The sequence below is a fragment of the Myotis lucifugus genome, unplaced genomic scaffold (genome assembly GCF_000147115.1).
Source record: "Myotis lucifugus unplaced genomic scaffold, Myoluc2.0 scaffold_214, whole genome shotgun sequence".
NCBI classification, from domain to species: domain Eukaryota; kingdom Metazoa; phylum Chordata; class Mammalia; order Chiroptera; family Vespertilionidae; genus Myotis; species Myotis lucifugus.
Window position 1 is genome coordinate 955,059 of NW_005871262.1, and position 12,753 is coordinate 967,811.

Genomic DNA, 12,753 nt, shown 5'->3' on the forward strand with positions numbered 1-12,753 from the left:
CTCACAAGTGGGGGGTCAACCGACCACATGCTCGGTGGTGGCTGTGTTAGGAGGGCCTCATCTGAGGGTGGGGTGGGGGGATGGGGTGGCCATTCAAGGCAGCTCAGTCACAGCCCGACACCTCAGGAGACAGCGGGGGCTGCCTCAGCCAGGACTCTCCCTCTCCACCGACCTACTTCATGCTGCTCAGCCTCCCAAAGCACAAATGAGGAGACTGCCAGGCCTCTAAAGGCTCCTAAAGGTTCAAGCCCTGCCTGAGAGACTAACTTCCGCTGAAGCCAACTGCTCACCAGCCCAGCCCAGGTTCACTATGGAGGGGAGACATAAGAGCATCCACACTGGGAAGCTGTCTTTGAATAATTTTCTTCTCACTCTCAAATCTCAACACAAACCCAGCTTCCATTGAAGGAGATAAGACCGTGCAGGCAACATCATCAAAGGTCTGCTTATCCTGAGGAATTACAAAAGTACTAAGGCCCTAGTGAGTCAGTGGTTCTCAACCTTCTGGCCCTTTAAATACAGTTCCTCATGTTGTGACCCAACCATAAAATTATTTTCGTTGCTACTTTATAACTGTAATGTTGCTACTGTTATGAATCGTAATGTAAATATATGATATGCAGGATGGTCTTAGGTGACCCCTGTGAAAGGGTCGTTCGACCACCAAAGGGGTCGCGACCCACAGGTTGAGAATTGCTGCGCCTAGCTGGTTTGGCTCAATGGATAGAGCGTCGGCCTTCGGACTGAAGGATCCCAGTTTCAATTCTGGTCAAGGGCACATGCCCGGGTTGCAGGCTCCATCCCCAAGTAGGGGTGTGCAGGAGGCAGCCAATCACTTATTCTAGGAAAGTACTAGGAAAAGACCATTTCTCACTTTAGCTACTTAACAATTCTATTATAGTTTCATTGCATTTTTGAAGACCCTGTCCGGGGTTTTATCTCACTATGTGTCAAATGCCACCGAGTCAGCACCTCCCTTTACAGGAAGCCCTTGCATGGGGACATGCCATTCTCTGCTACTGTCACCTTGTGTCATCCTCTGACAGAGTTCTCCCATCTGAACAGGGCGGAGGGAACCGGATGCGGCCAACTGGGTCACTGTCCAGCCTGTACAGGCTCTGAGGTCACTTGGCTACAACTGGCTAAAAACAGCAACTTTTAGGCAACAACCACAGGTTCTTGTGTCACAAACGTCACCATGACGTCCATGCCTCCCTGGGGACAGAGCCTTCCTGTGGAGTAGCAGCTGCAGCTGCCCTCCTTAAGCACACAGACTTGTGAGGTGTGAATGACTAAGGGCTTCAGGGTATCCTGATTACTAAGCACCAAGCATGTCCCTAAGTAAAATGATTGAGTCCATTTTTGTCTTTAGTTAGAAATAAAATGTAAGCATTTCAGATATCTATAAGCTGTATTCAGTGAATGCTAAATTAGTGTTTTGGAAAGAAAGACAAAGGAGCCTGTAACTTAGAACTTGACTCAGGACCTGGTGACAGTGTCTGGGATTCCTCTTTGGAAGTCAGCATAGAAAGAGGATATATCGCCCAGCTTGCGTGGCATAGTGGTTGAGCATTGACCTATGAGCCAGGAGGTCATGATTCGATTCCCAGTCAGGGCACATGCCTTGGTTGTGGGCTCGTGCAGTGTGGGACATGCAGAAGGCAGCCGATCCATGATTTTCTGTCATCATGGATGTTTCTATTCTCTCTTCCTCTCCCTTCCTCTCTGAAATCAATAAAAATGTATTTTTTTAAAGAAAGAGGAAATATCCTGGAGCTCTCGGCTCTGAGGAGTGGGGGCCACACAGTGGGAAGAGAGTCACCAGACCCAGCATACCTACCAGAACCCCACTGAGGATGTCCCTATAGATAGCGTACCAACCTCGAACTAAACGAAGAAAAATCATGGGTTACAGCTGCATCATTTTTCTAAATTGTATGATAATTTCCATTTGCCCATAAGTAGAAAATGCCTTTTTGTGGTAAACTTAAGGTCATAACAGAATTAGAAATATTAGAATTAGAACCTTATTGAAATGTTCAGGAATGACCTGAAAAAACACAATGGTAAATATAACTACCTCCTAAGTAGCGTGTGTCTTCTCTGCAGTGGTGGTATCTAAGTAAGTAACATGGTATCTAAGTAAGTAACATGGGAATTTTACCTGCCACTGCCCCATGCACTGTTAGACTCCAACGTGAAACATGCAGATGGTTTTCCATGTGAGGTGAGTTCAAATGGCCCTTTTCCTACAGGAGCAGTTAGGACATTAGGGAAACGCCTCCCTTATTCCATCAGGGCATTGAAGAGAAGGCAACCAAGCTCCCATGCCTACTCCACCCCTACTCCCACCCCAGGCCTGCATTCCATCTTGATGATTGAGTCAGGCTGAAATCTGCAAGACCCCTGGGCATATAAAATCAGTTGTAGTTTGACCCCTCCTTTCCTTTCTCCCCCCAGGGCCTGGGCAAATCCTCCCAAAGCAAGTCAGACAGTGCCTCCTGCTTTAGGTCAGGAGAGGGGTCCTCCCTTCCCAGGAAAGGGAAAGCCTTGCCCCTGACAAGTGGCTTCCCTGTCTATTGCAGCTCCGGGCCAGCCTGTGCGGAGAAGAGACAGAGCCTCAGCCAGACACAGTTCACTCAGGTAACGAACCACTCTTCTAGTTAGAGTTGGTCCCATCAACCCAACAAACGAATAAGAGGATCGTCCGCAGATGTGGTGGATGGGGGTGGGGCACCCTATGAGAAGTGCACCCTTGTGGACTGTAAAAGAAAAGAAATACCACTATCACCATCACCACCCTTGCATCCGGTGCCAGCCTCCTTCCCACTGAATGAGGCTCTGATTGGGCCCTTGCAAATCCTAGATGCTGAGACAATGAACTCCAAAACCAGGGCCATTTGAGGCTCCTAGAAAAAGGGTTCAACTCAGAGATCCGGTTCCCTTTGCTTTTCACCACCCAACAGAGAAAAGAGTGAGAAGCTTTCTCAGTCCCTTTCACCTACAATTCCACAGCAACAGGTGGGGATTTGTTTCCTATAAGGGAGTCTTAATACATTAATTGTTTTGTCCTCGTCACTGGAGCTTTCAAGTGGACGGAAGTGGGGACTGAGCCAGGACAGAGTCCTTTACTTTGCGATCTCACACCAGCCAGGACACCACAAAGCACCAGCCCCATCTCTGCAAACCACCCCCTGCAGAGTGGGCTCCCTGCGGAAGCTGTTGTCTTTAAGAGCATGAACGTGGTTTCTGATCACTCATTCTCACGATAAAGTTTTCATCAAACAGCATGGAGAAAGCTCACATGGGGTAAGGAGCTAACTGGAGTAATTCATCTGACTGTGTGTTGTTTTAGCCTGGCTGAGTCTGAGAGAAGTCACACCAAGTCTATTCTCAAGGCATTTAACAATCCGTAGGGATCCAGCTGTTGGGCACAGCTGTGCCGTGTCCTTCTGTCGTCAACATTTCCAAATAAACATTAGCAACACTGTGATTAAAATACGAAAGCCCAGGCCCACCATTGGGCCATAACCGAAGCCAGAGCAGGGGACTAGTCCAATGGAAGAACTTTCATAGAAGTAGTTCTCATATGTCAGCAGCCACGGAGCTTAGCGGGGGCCTTCCCTTAGGGACTAGAATCTATTATTGAAGGAAAGGCAGAGAATTTGAGCTGAAAGGAAACCGTTATCACAACCTCTCCATTTCTGCGGAGATGTTAGACTTTGTCTCAGGCCACCCAACTGGGGAGCAACAGACGTGAATCTGGTGAATGGTGTCAGGAATGTGGAGGTGGATCTAGTGCTCGAGCCACCTGGCTTGTGCCACGGGTGGGTGATATGAGGACACATGGCAGGGTGGACGGTGTGGGTTAGACAGGGCATTTCAGAACGTTGCCCACAAATGGAATCTACCTAGACACACAAAGCCAAGTCACCCTGACCACTGTCCCTAAAAACAGTTCCTCAATATTCAGGTATTCTCACTGCAAGCAGGGCCTATCAGCCAGCATTCCAGCATACGCAGACATCATGAACATCCAAAGGCTGCTAAAAATAATGCTGGGCTTGGTAACTGACCACATGGGCAATATTTCTAGTTGAATGAAAAGCAGTTGAAGGTCCCCATCTGTTTTCCAGGGAGTGTTGGGGAAGAACTCCCTCTGGAATCCTGTAAAATGGAAGTCTGTCTCTATAGCTGCCTGATGTGCTTTCTCTAGTCCCCTGTCTACCAGGAGCTCAGCTGCCACCTATATGCATAAATCAGCAGTCATTCTTAGAACAGATTTTATTTATGGCTTTGTCTCCCTTCCTTTTCAGTGCAGGATGCTTATTTTTTATTCGTATTTTTCACTCATCTTATGCTCTCTACTTCTTTTATTATACAGTTCTCTTGAATCCTTTTTTTAAAAAAAAATAAGAGTACAAATTGCATTTAAAGGATATTTTAACACTTCCTTAAAAATCTCTTTCATATATGTTATTTAATTTCCCCCCCAAAACCCTGCAAAATCCCTAAATGCCTTCCGAATCTTCCCAAGGATTAAGTAATGTTTCCCCCAATGGAGCTAAACATATTTCACCATGTCCTGGTTCTCTGCCGACCGCTAGCTCACCGGCAGCACCCAGCCATGTGCGGATCACAGCACCCACCTGGCTGGTGATGACAGCCATGCCCCAGCTCCAATGTGCATCTCAGTGAGGCAGCAAAGCTCTAACGGGCAGCTTTGTTTATTTGGAAGGTGACATGCCGAGAAGTGTTATTTTCTGCTCCCAGTTCCATTCTGTGCTTAATTTGTCACATCCTCCCATTCTCAGGAAGCCCCAGGTGCGGGAGGACAGGGGACGCCCCTGCTTTTATCCCCATATGCCCACAGCTACAGCCTCTGGTCCCCAGTAAATGGTCCATAAATATTTGCTGAATGGGTGTGTTAATTTGGGCAAATCCTTTTATTTCTCTGAGCCCCAGTGTCAACAAAATAGGGAGAGTAGCTTAAATGATATTCAAGGACATGGAAATGCCCGCAATGTACGCAGCCCTAGAAAGAGCACATGACCCTGAGTTTTAGTTACTCGCGGTCAAGAAATAAACAACCACCAGAGGCGACCAGTGAGGCCCCTCACCCTGCCACCGTGCGTCTCCACTGATCCAAGAACATCTTCTGTTTCACTCATGCACCTAAATATTTACTCAGTGGAAATGCATCTGTGCTGATCTGAAGAGATTGGGAAAGGAGAAATCCTGGACGGCCTCCTGCCTCCTCTGACGTTTCTTCTAGCCCGTGTCTCTGAAGGTCAAGAGGACAGTGGGGGAAAGGCCAGATGCCACTGTGGGCCATCTGAACATGTCAAAAGCAGCCCTTGAGGGATGTACCTGCTTCCACGTATCACACCCGTGGAGAGCTATCCCATAACCCTCCTCGATGGAGAACAAACTTCGGGGCCAGACCCCTCCACGGCCCCCACCCCCAGCTGTGTTTCTGGGTGAGAGACTAGCTATTATAATTCTCTACCAGGCATGGAAGCGATTCTGGAAAACAGACACTGCACTGGTGCCAACATAGCAGCGCTGCCCCCAAACGGGGGGCAAGTTCACTGCATGAGTGCCCAACGTTTGTCTGGGGCAGTATTTTGTGTTTTAAAGACAGAACATAACCTAAAAAATAGAAACCTCATTTTGTTTATTATTTTCTCGCAATGTTTCATTTTAACGTCTGAGTCTGAAGGCCATTAAACTGTCCACTACTTAAACATGGCTGAAGCTTGTACTATGGGGATTGCCTGCTACCTTGTCCTGGGCACGGCTGCCGCTGCACCTGCGCAGGCCACGTGGGTCAGAAGGCTAGGGTCCCAGTGAATCCTGTGATCTTCAGAAGACAAGTCCTGGATGCACTGCGCCCTGTATTTTTTTTTCTTTTTTTAGCAGAGAGGAAGGGGGAAGGAGAGAGAGAGAGAAACATCAATGATGAGAGAGAATCATTGACCAGCTGCCTCCTGCATGCCCCCTACTGGGGATCAAGCCTGAAACCCAAGCATGAGCCCTGACTGGGAATCGAATTGGTAACCTCATGGTTCATAGGTCGACACTCAACCACAGAGCCATACTGGCTGGGCTGCACCCCATCTTTTAAACACAGTGGCAGTTCTTCCTCTCATGGATGGGATCTAGTGCTAAGGCATGTAGCGTGAGTGGAAACAAAGAAAAGGGTTTAGGTTAACATTTCCCTTCCCTGGGCTGGAGGCCTGAGTGACCAGGAAAACAGGAAGGGGGTGAGGCCTCATTTAAAGAAGGGAAATACCGAGGAAGTGTGGGCAGCGCGTTGGGAGGGGCGGCTTAGAAGGAGGCCACTCCCGGCCTGGGGAGCCACCAGGGCCGGGAGAGCAGCAGGCTGGGGTAGGGTGGGAGGCCTGGCCTGGGGACAGGGGAGGGGACAGCCACTTTTATGATTACTTACCAAGGACAATTTACAGTCCCCATTGTTGGCCTTTCCTCTGGCTGATGAGGCTCATCCATCTTGTCACTAGCGTTCAGTTTCCTGGCACGTCGGCTCTCAGCTGCACAGAGGGCTGTTCTGTCCTAAGTGCCCGGGAGCCTGGCAATGCTGGTGCGCATTCCTCTCACCCAGAGCCGGCAGGGGCCCCGGAAAGCAGCTGGAAATCGACAGGGCTGCATATACGTTGGGGCTGTCTGCGGCAGACATTATCTCTTTTTATAATTTATTTCCACAGCAGGTTCACTGGAATTTAAAGCAGAGAGGAGACACCTCCTCAGCCCAGACAGCATGCCTTTTTAAAAAAAACCTATTTTTTTATTGATATCAAAGATGAAGGGAGAGGGAGAGAGGGAAACATCAATGATGAGAGAGAATCATTGGTCAGTTGCCTAATATACACCCCCTACTTGGGATAGAGCCCGAAACCCGGGTATGTGACCTGACTGGGAATTGAACCGTGACCTCCTGGTTCATAGGTCAATGCTCAACCACTGGCCAGGCTGTAGCTTGTCACTTTAAATGGCAAAGTTCTGATTACTCTCCTATTTTAATCCCCCGTCTGCCTCTATCCGCATTTTGCAGTGGCTGAGAAGTTGTCTCTCCTCTTTGTCCAGTACCTAAATTTTGCAAAAACAGAGGAAAGCTCAGAGGCTGATCCAAGAAGCCAGTGTCTCCTTCCCTTCCTGCTCATCCAGGCTTGTCTTTCTCTGTCCTCTCCAGTCCCTGCATCCCGAACCTGACCGCCCAGCATAGCCCGCCTGGGGGCAAGCACGAGATGCAGCTGAGACGTAACCGGCAGAGCTCTCCTTCTCAGGCAACGCCTCAGGGAGAGCGGCGCACGAGGATGCGATTTGGAAATGTCATTTTTCACGTGAATGAAGCTTGTTGCCATAGCACTTCCTTGGCAAGCTCTGCGGATTCCTGCAAAGAAAAGCCACCGCTCACGCGTGCCAACCCGGGGTGTCTTCCACTCACAGTCTCCTATCCTGGGGGTGTCACCTCCAGGACCTCCCTGAGACACAGAGCTAACCAGCCCTGACCCTTCACCTGCATTCTCTCAGGGCTCAGGGTTGGGGGATGGGATGCCCCAGGGTCTTTGCCTGAGGAAATTCATGGAAGAGACTGTGCCACCAAACCAGTGTTTTAGGTCGCTTTTGCGCCACCCCTGCCTGTAGCCATCTTGGATGGCACCTGGGCAGGTGTGGGAGGAGAGATGAATGCGGGAAGATGAATGAGGCAAGTACAGCACCATCTCCAGTCCCTGATGCCCTGGCTGGGGCTGGGGGGCCTCCACAGCCCCTGGTGTCTGACAAGGCAGGGATGACACCGTTTTCAGGTTACAGGGCTTCCAACAGAGGGTGAGCGCGCTGTGACTGAGCTGGAGGTTCTTGAGCAACGCTGGCATGTGAGCACGAGCACAGGAAATGTCTGTGCAAACATGCGACATTCGGGCAGATGTTTGCCTTTGGCGGGCCCCACCTCCCTTAACCCCAGGCTGCGAGGAGATGATGAAACCCAGCTGTCCGGGCTCCCTCCACCTTTTCCCTCACACAGGCGGTTCCCTTAGTAAAAGCTGTGCAGCTTTAACCCCATCTTGGCTCACTTATGTCTCCTGGGGGCCCCCGCGCTGAGCTGGGTAATACTGAGCCACCCAGACCTCCTCCAACCTGGAATACCCGTCCTCAAGGAGTTCACACCCAGCTTGTCCTACAGAGTGACATGCGTGACGTCGCCAGTGCTGGTGACGGTGGACATTGAGTGGAAGGGTTCTGCCTGGGCCTGGAGTGGTGGCGGGTGTGGGCAGGGAAAGGGTCTTAACCAGGGCTTGGAAGGTGGGTGCAGTTGCACTGCAGGGAGAGTGGAGCCAGGATGTCTGCCGAAGGCACAGCTGGCACGGAGGTGGCAATCTTGGCACGAGTGAGGTCGAGCCCTGGCACTTTTCCTCCAAAAGGAGGCAGGTTTCCTTGAGCAGCCTCCCCGCCCCTGAGCAGGTAGAACCCCAAGTCATCCTCTCACGCACCTTGTTGTTTACTGTGCTCATCATATTTGTAATTTAAAGTAATTCAGGCAAATGCACGTTGACTGCCTGGGCTTCCCACACAGCACGTACACAGCGCGGTACATGGTACACGTGTTGGTTCTCTTGGTGCCTGGCTCTGTGACTGGCATGTTGGAGGTGCTCAGCAGCATGTGTCAGCTAACCTGGCTGCTGCCCGTCCTACCCCCATGCCACGGCAAGCAGGGAGGCTGGATCGGGGTCCCTCCTGGAGCCTCGTAGCACTCCCGGCCTCTGCCACCCACAGACAGATGTGGAATCAGATGGGCCTTGATCTGCCCCTGGGACAGAGGGGCCTGGACGAGGGGCCAGGGCTCACAGCAGAAGCAGTGGCAGAGAGGCATCTGGGCACCCAGCTCGAGGATCCCTACTTGCGGGACCCCCTCTCCGGGAGAGTCACTGCTGGGAATTCCCTTGAGGACACTGTCCCTCGGCAAGCTCCTGACAGGCCCCTCCCTCCCTGAGCTAGGGCAGCCTGGCAAGTGTGAGACTAGGACAACCAGGGCCCGGAGAGGTGCTGCACTTGCTCCTGGCTCCCAGAGGCAGGGCACTGCGCCCTCTGCTGGCCAGGCTTCCGGAGCCCTGGGAAGGCGCTTGCTGTGAAAGCCTTCTGTAGCAAGAAGGCAAGGAGGGAGGCCCTTCTCTCCCCAGGAGGTGAGGAAGGCCTTGTCTGAGGAGGAGAGGAGAGGAGGGACAGCATTGGCTGGTCACATAGAACCCACTGGGTCTTGGGCAGGTGTCCCCTGTGAGGGGAAGAGAGTGGGCGTCAGCATGGCCACCAAGTGTCCTGCAGGCGGTAGCTGCCCAGCCAGGTGTGGCTTGTTCCTCTGCAGCGAGGCTGTGGGACCACAAACGGAATCACAGTGCACATGCTTCATCTTTTCCCTTAGGAATCACCACTGCGCCCGTTTAACAGCCTCAGATCCTTTACAGCCAAACAGTGTACCCCCCCACCATCCACGCCCCCCCCCCACACACACACTATTTGACATGCAATTAAGTATTTGACAGTTTTCGAAAAGCAGATCTAACATTCAAGGATAAAGGCTGAGCCCAGGGAGGACGTCCCAAAGAAGGAGCCACAGATCTGACGTCTGGCCCCATGGGAGCTCCAGAAGCATCCTGAGGGCAGGGTCCCACAGAAAGCACATGCCCCAGCCCCAGCCCCAGGCTGACAGCTGGGAAGACTTAGCAGTAGCAGTGGTGCCTCACCAGGCTCCAGGCCAGCTGTCCAAAGGAGGCTCTATAAAGACACGTGTAAGCCCTATGGGGGACCCTCAGGGGGGTCAGAGATGGAGAGGCAAACAGTGAGGATCTTCTCACCAGATCAGAGAGAAGAATCCATTCTTCAGTCAACAAAGATTTCTTGAGCATCTACCATGAGCTGGGCTCCATGCAACGTGCTGTGGGTACAGTGGCAGACAAACAGATACCATGTTGCCAGTATGGGCTCTCACGGAGCTGGCATATCCGCCAGGGGGATGATGCTGGCCCCAAAGCCAGATGTGTGTGTGTGTGTGTGTGTGTGTGTGTGTGTGCAAGCATGCATACACACACACATACATGTATATGCACCCACACCCACACATAGTGAGAAAGGCTGCGAGGCGCCGGTGGGCAGTGTGTCTGCTGTGAGTGGTTGCAGGGATGGTGGTCAGGGAATGCTTCCTGGAGGAGGTGGTGCTGCACTGAAATCTGAAGGTGAAATGGCTTGGAGGGTGGAATGGAGTGTTCAGAAGAGGGATCAGCATGTGCAAACCTCCGAGTCAGACGAGGTTGGCACAATTGAGGAACTGAACGATGAGGTCACTGTGGTTGCAGGAGGAAGAAAGTGGACCAGAGAGATGCTGTGAGGGAGGCCAGAGCCTGGAGGCCAGTCTTACCAGTTTTGTCTTTGTCCTAAAAGCAAGGGGAGATTGTTGACGTTTATTAAGCTTGGGGCAGGGGGTTGCATAAATGATGGTGACATTGTTGGACGTGAGGAGCAAGGCAGGAAATCCAAAGAGGAAGGCCCTGCCCAAGCCCAGGGACAACAGCAGCCCTGGGTGACAATGAGACCGGCAGTTGAGAAACACTAGGGAGGTGACGTGAACAGGGTCCGGGCATACGTTCGTAACCCAGAAAAGCCATCTCAGTTCTTCCTCCCTGCACAGCCAGGAGTCACAGCCTGTCTGCCCGCCAACCTTCTCTGCATTCCAACATCACCTGGAAAACTCCCCAAAATGCTGCTACTAGACCCCCCTCCACCACCACCCGCCCCGCCGCCCCAAAACTCTGATTTCTCAGGACTGGGGTGGAGCTTGGACATCTGGATTTAATCCAGATGATTCTGATGAGCAACAAGGTTTGACAGCACTGCCCTGGAGAATCCTCAAGTTTCCTCTAACCTGCGCTGGGCCACCTGCAGGCTGAGTGGTGGCAGCCAGGGGACACACAGGCCGCAGGAGCAGGGACTCAAGCAAATCACAGTCCCATGGCCTCCAGAAACCACAAGGTCCAGCCATCCACCCCTGTACTCAACAGGACTTAGTCTCCGTGTCTCTCCCCGCTGCAGCCTGTCTGGTGGCAGAACAGTAAGACGGGGAGGTCAGGAAAACCCAAACCAGTCCCATGGTTCCTGCCCGAGCCGTCCTGGCTCTCAGCGCCCAACACAGCGAGCTGCTACCTAGGAGCGGGCGCTGATGCCCCAGCGCTGGGCCTTCCAGACATGTCTCCTTTGCAGATTGTCCACCCCCCTCCCAGGCAGAGGTAAAAGGCTGCCCAGGGTGGACCCTGGCTGCGCCGAGTGTTTTCTAACCCTGAAAGTTCTGTCTATTTGGGACATTCTCTAGGGAAAAGCTGTCAGCTGTGAGAATAAGAGCACACATTCCTGAAATATCTGCTACACAAATATTATTCCTTTCTCCATCCCAATTGGCCAAACGTCTGGTGGGTGTGCCTCATGATTCTTCCCTTTGCTCTGGGAGAGAAGAGTGGCCCACCCCAGCCCCCATCTCTCTCTCCTTCCCTCTTCCTCCCTCCTCGCTTCTCTCCCTTCTTCCTCCTCTGTTTTCCCCAGTTTTATTCCCTGTGCCACCTCTGTCCCTGCCCTTTCCTTCGTGCCCCTCCCCACCATAATGCTTAGCCTCAAAGAGTAGTTTTTTTAAAAATATGTTTTCATTGATTTCGAGAAAGGAAGGGGGAGAGATGGAGAGAGAGAAAGAGAAACATTGATGTGAGAGACATATCAATCAGCTGCCTCCTGCACGCCACCTCCTGGGGATTGAGCCCACACCCCAGGCATGTGCCCTGACCGGGAATTGAACCCATGACCTCTTGGTTCCTGGGTTGACACTCAACTGCTGAGCCACACCTGCTGGGCTCAAAGAGTAGCTTTTAAAATTGTTTTTAATTGTTTTTGTAACAGTCTGTGTCCTTGAGGAGAAAGAGGCATGAAATTTCTCATCAGAACAAACCTGATGTGACCCTTCCCACTGAGGAGAAAATGGCTTTGAAGGTAGGGGTAAGGGGGGCTGGGAGCTTGTCCCCTGTGGAGTGTTGGGGGCTGGAGTCACGGTGCTAGGGGCAGAGGGAGCAGCTCGGCATCGCTGGGGTGTGCCCCCACCCTCATACATTGTCGCAGCAGCTCCCATCACGGTGGCGACAGGCGCTGTGGCCAGAGCCTGCCCAGGGACCTCCGCCCACTGGCAGCCACACTGAGTGTGCCGGACGAGGCAGTAACCGGCCTTCTCTCGCCCACGACAACAAAGCCCAAGCTGTGGGCCTGACGCTGATCCCTCAGGAAGACTGGCATCTGTGCAGCGCACTGATTTCCTAAAGATGAAGACGTCTGTCTTTAATGTCTTTTAGAACGATGTCTGTACTGCACCTGACTTGTTCAAATGTACTTGAATTCCTAAACTTGCACAGTGTGGAACCTTTTACTCATCGCCTGAGGGTGCCAGACAATGAGGCCTGAGTGTCGGTCTCGGGTCCATGTGGTTGTGTTTGGTCTCTGGCTGCACAGATGCTTTGAGAATTGACCACTAACATGCATCCAGGCGCTAATGTCCTCCAAGTGCCGGACCAGCACTGTGGCGGGTGCTGAGAATGGACACAGAGATGACAAGAAAAGGCTCCATGCTCATGGGCCGTACGTTCTAGTCTACAGATGACAAGCCAGCAGACAGCTGAACAAGGAGGCATTGGGCTCTAGCACTTACGTCCC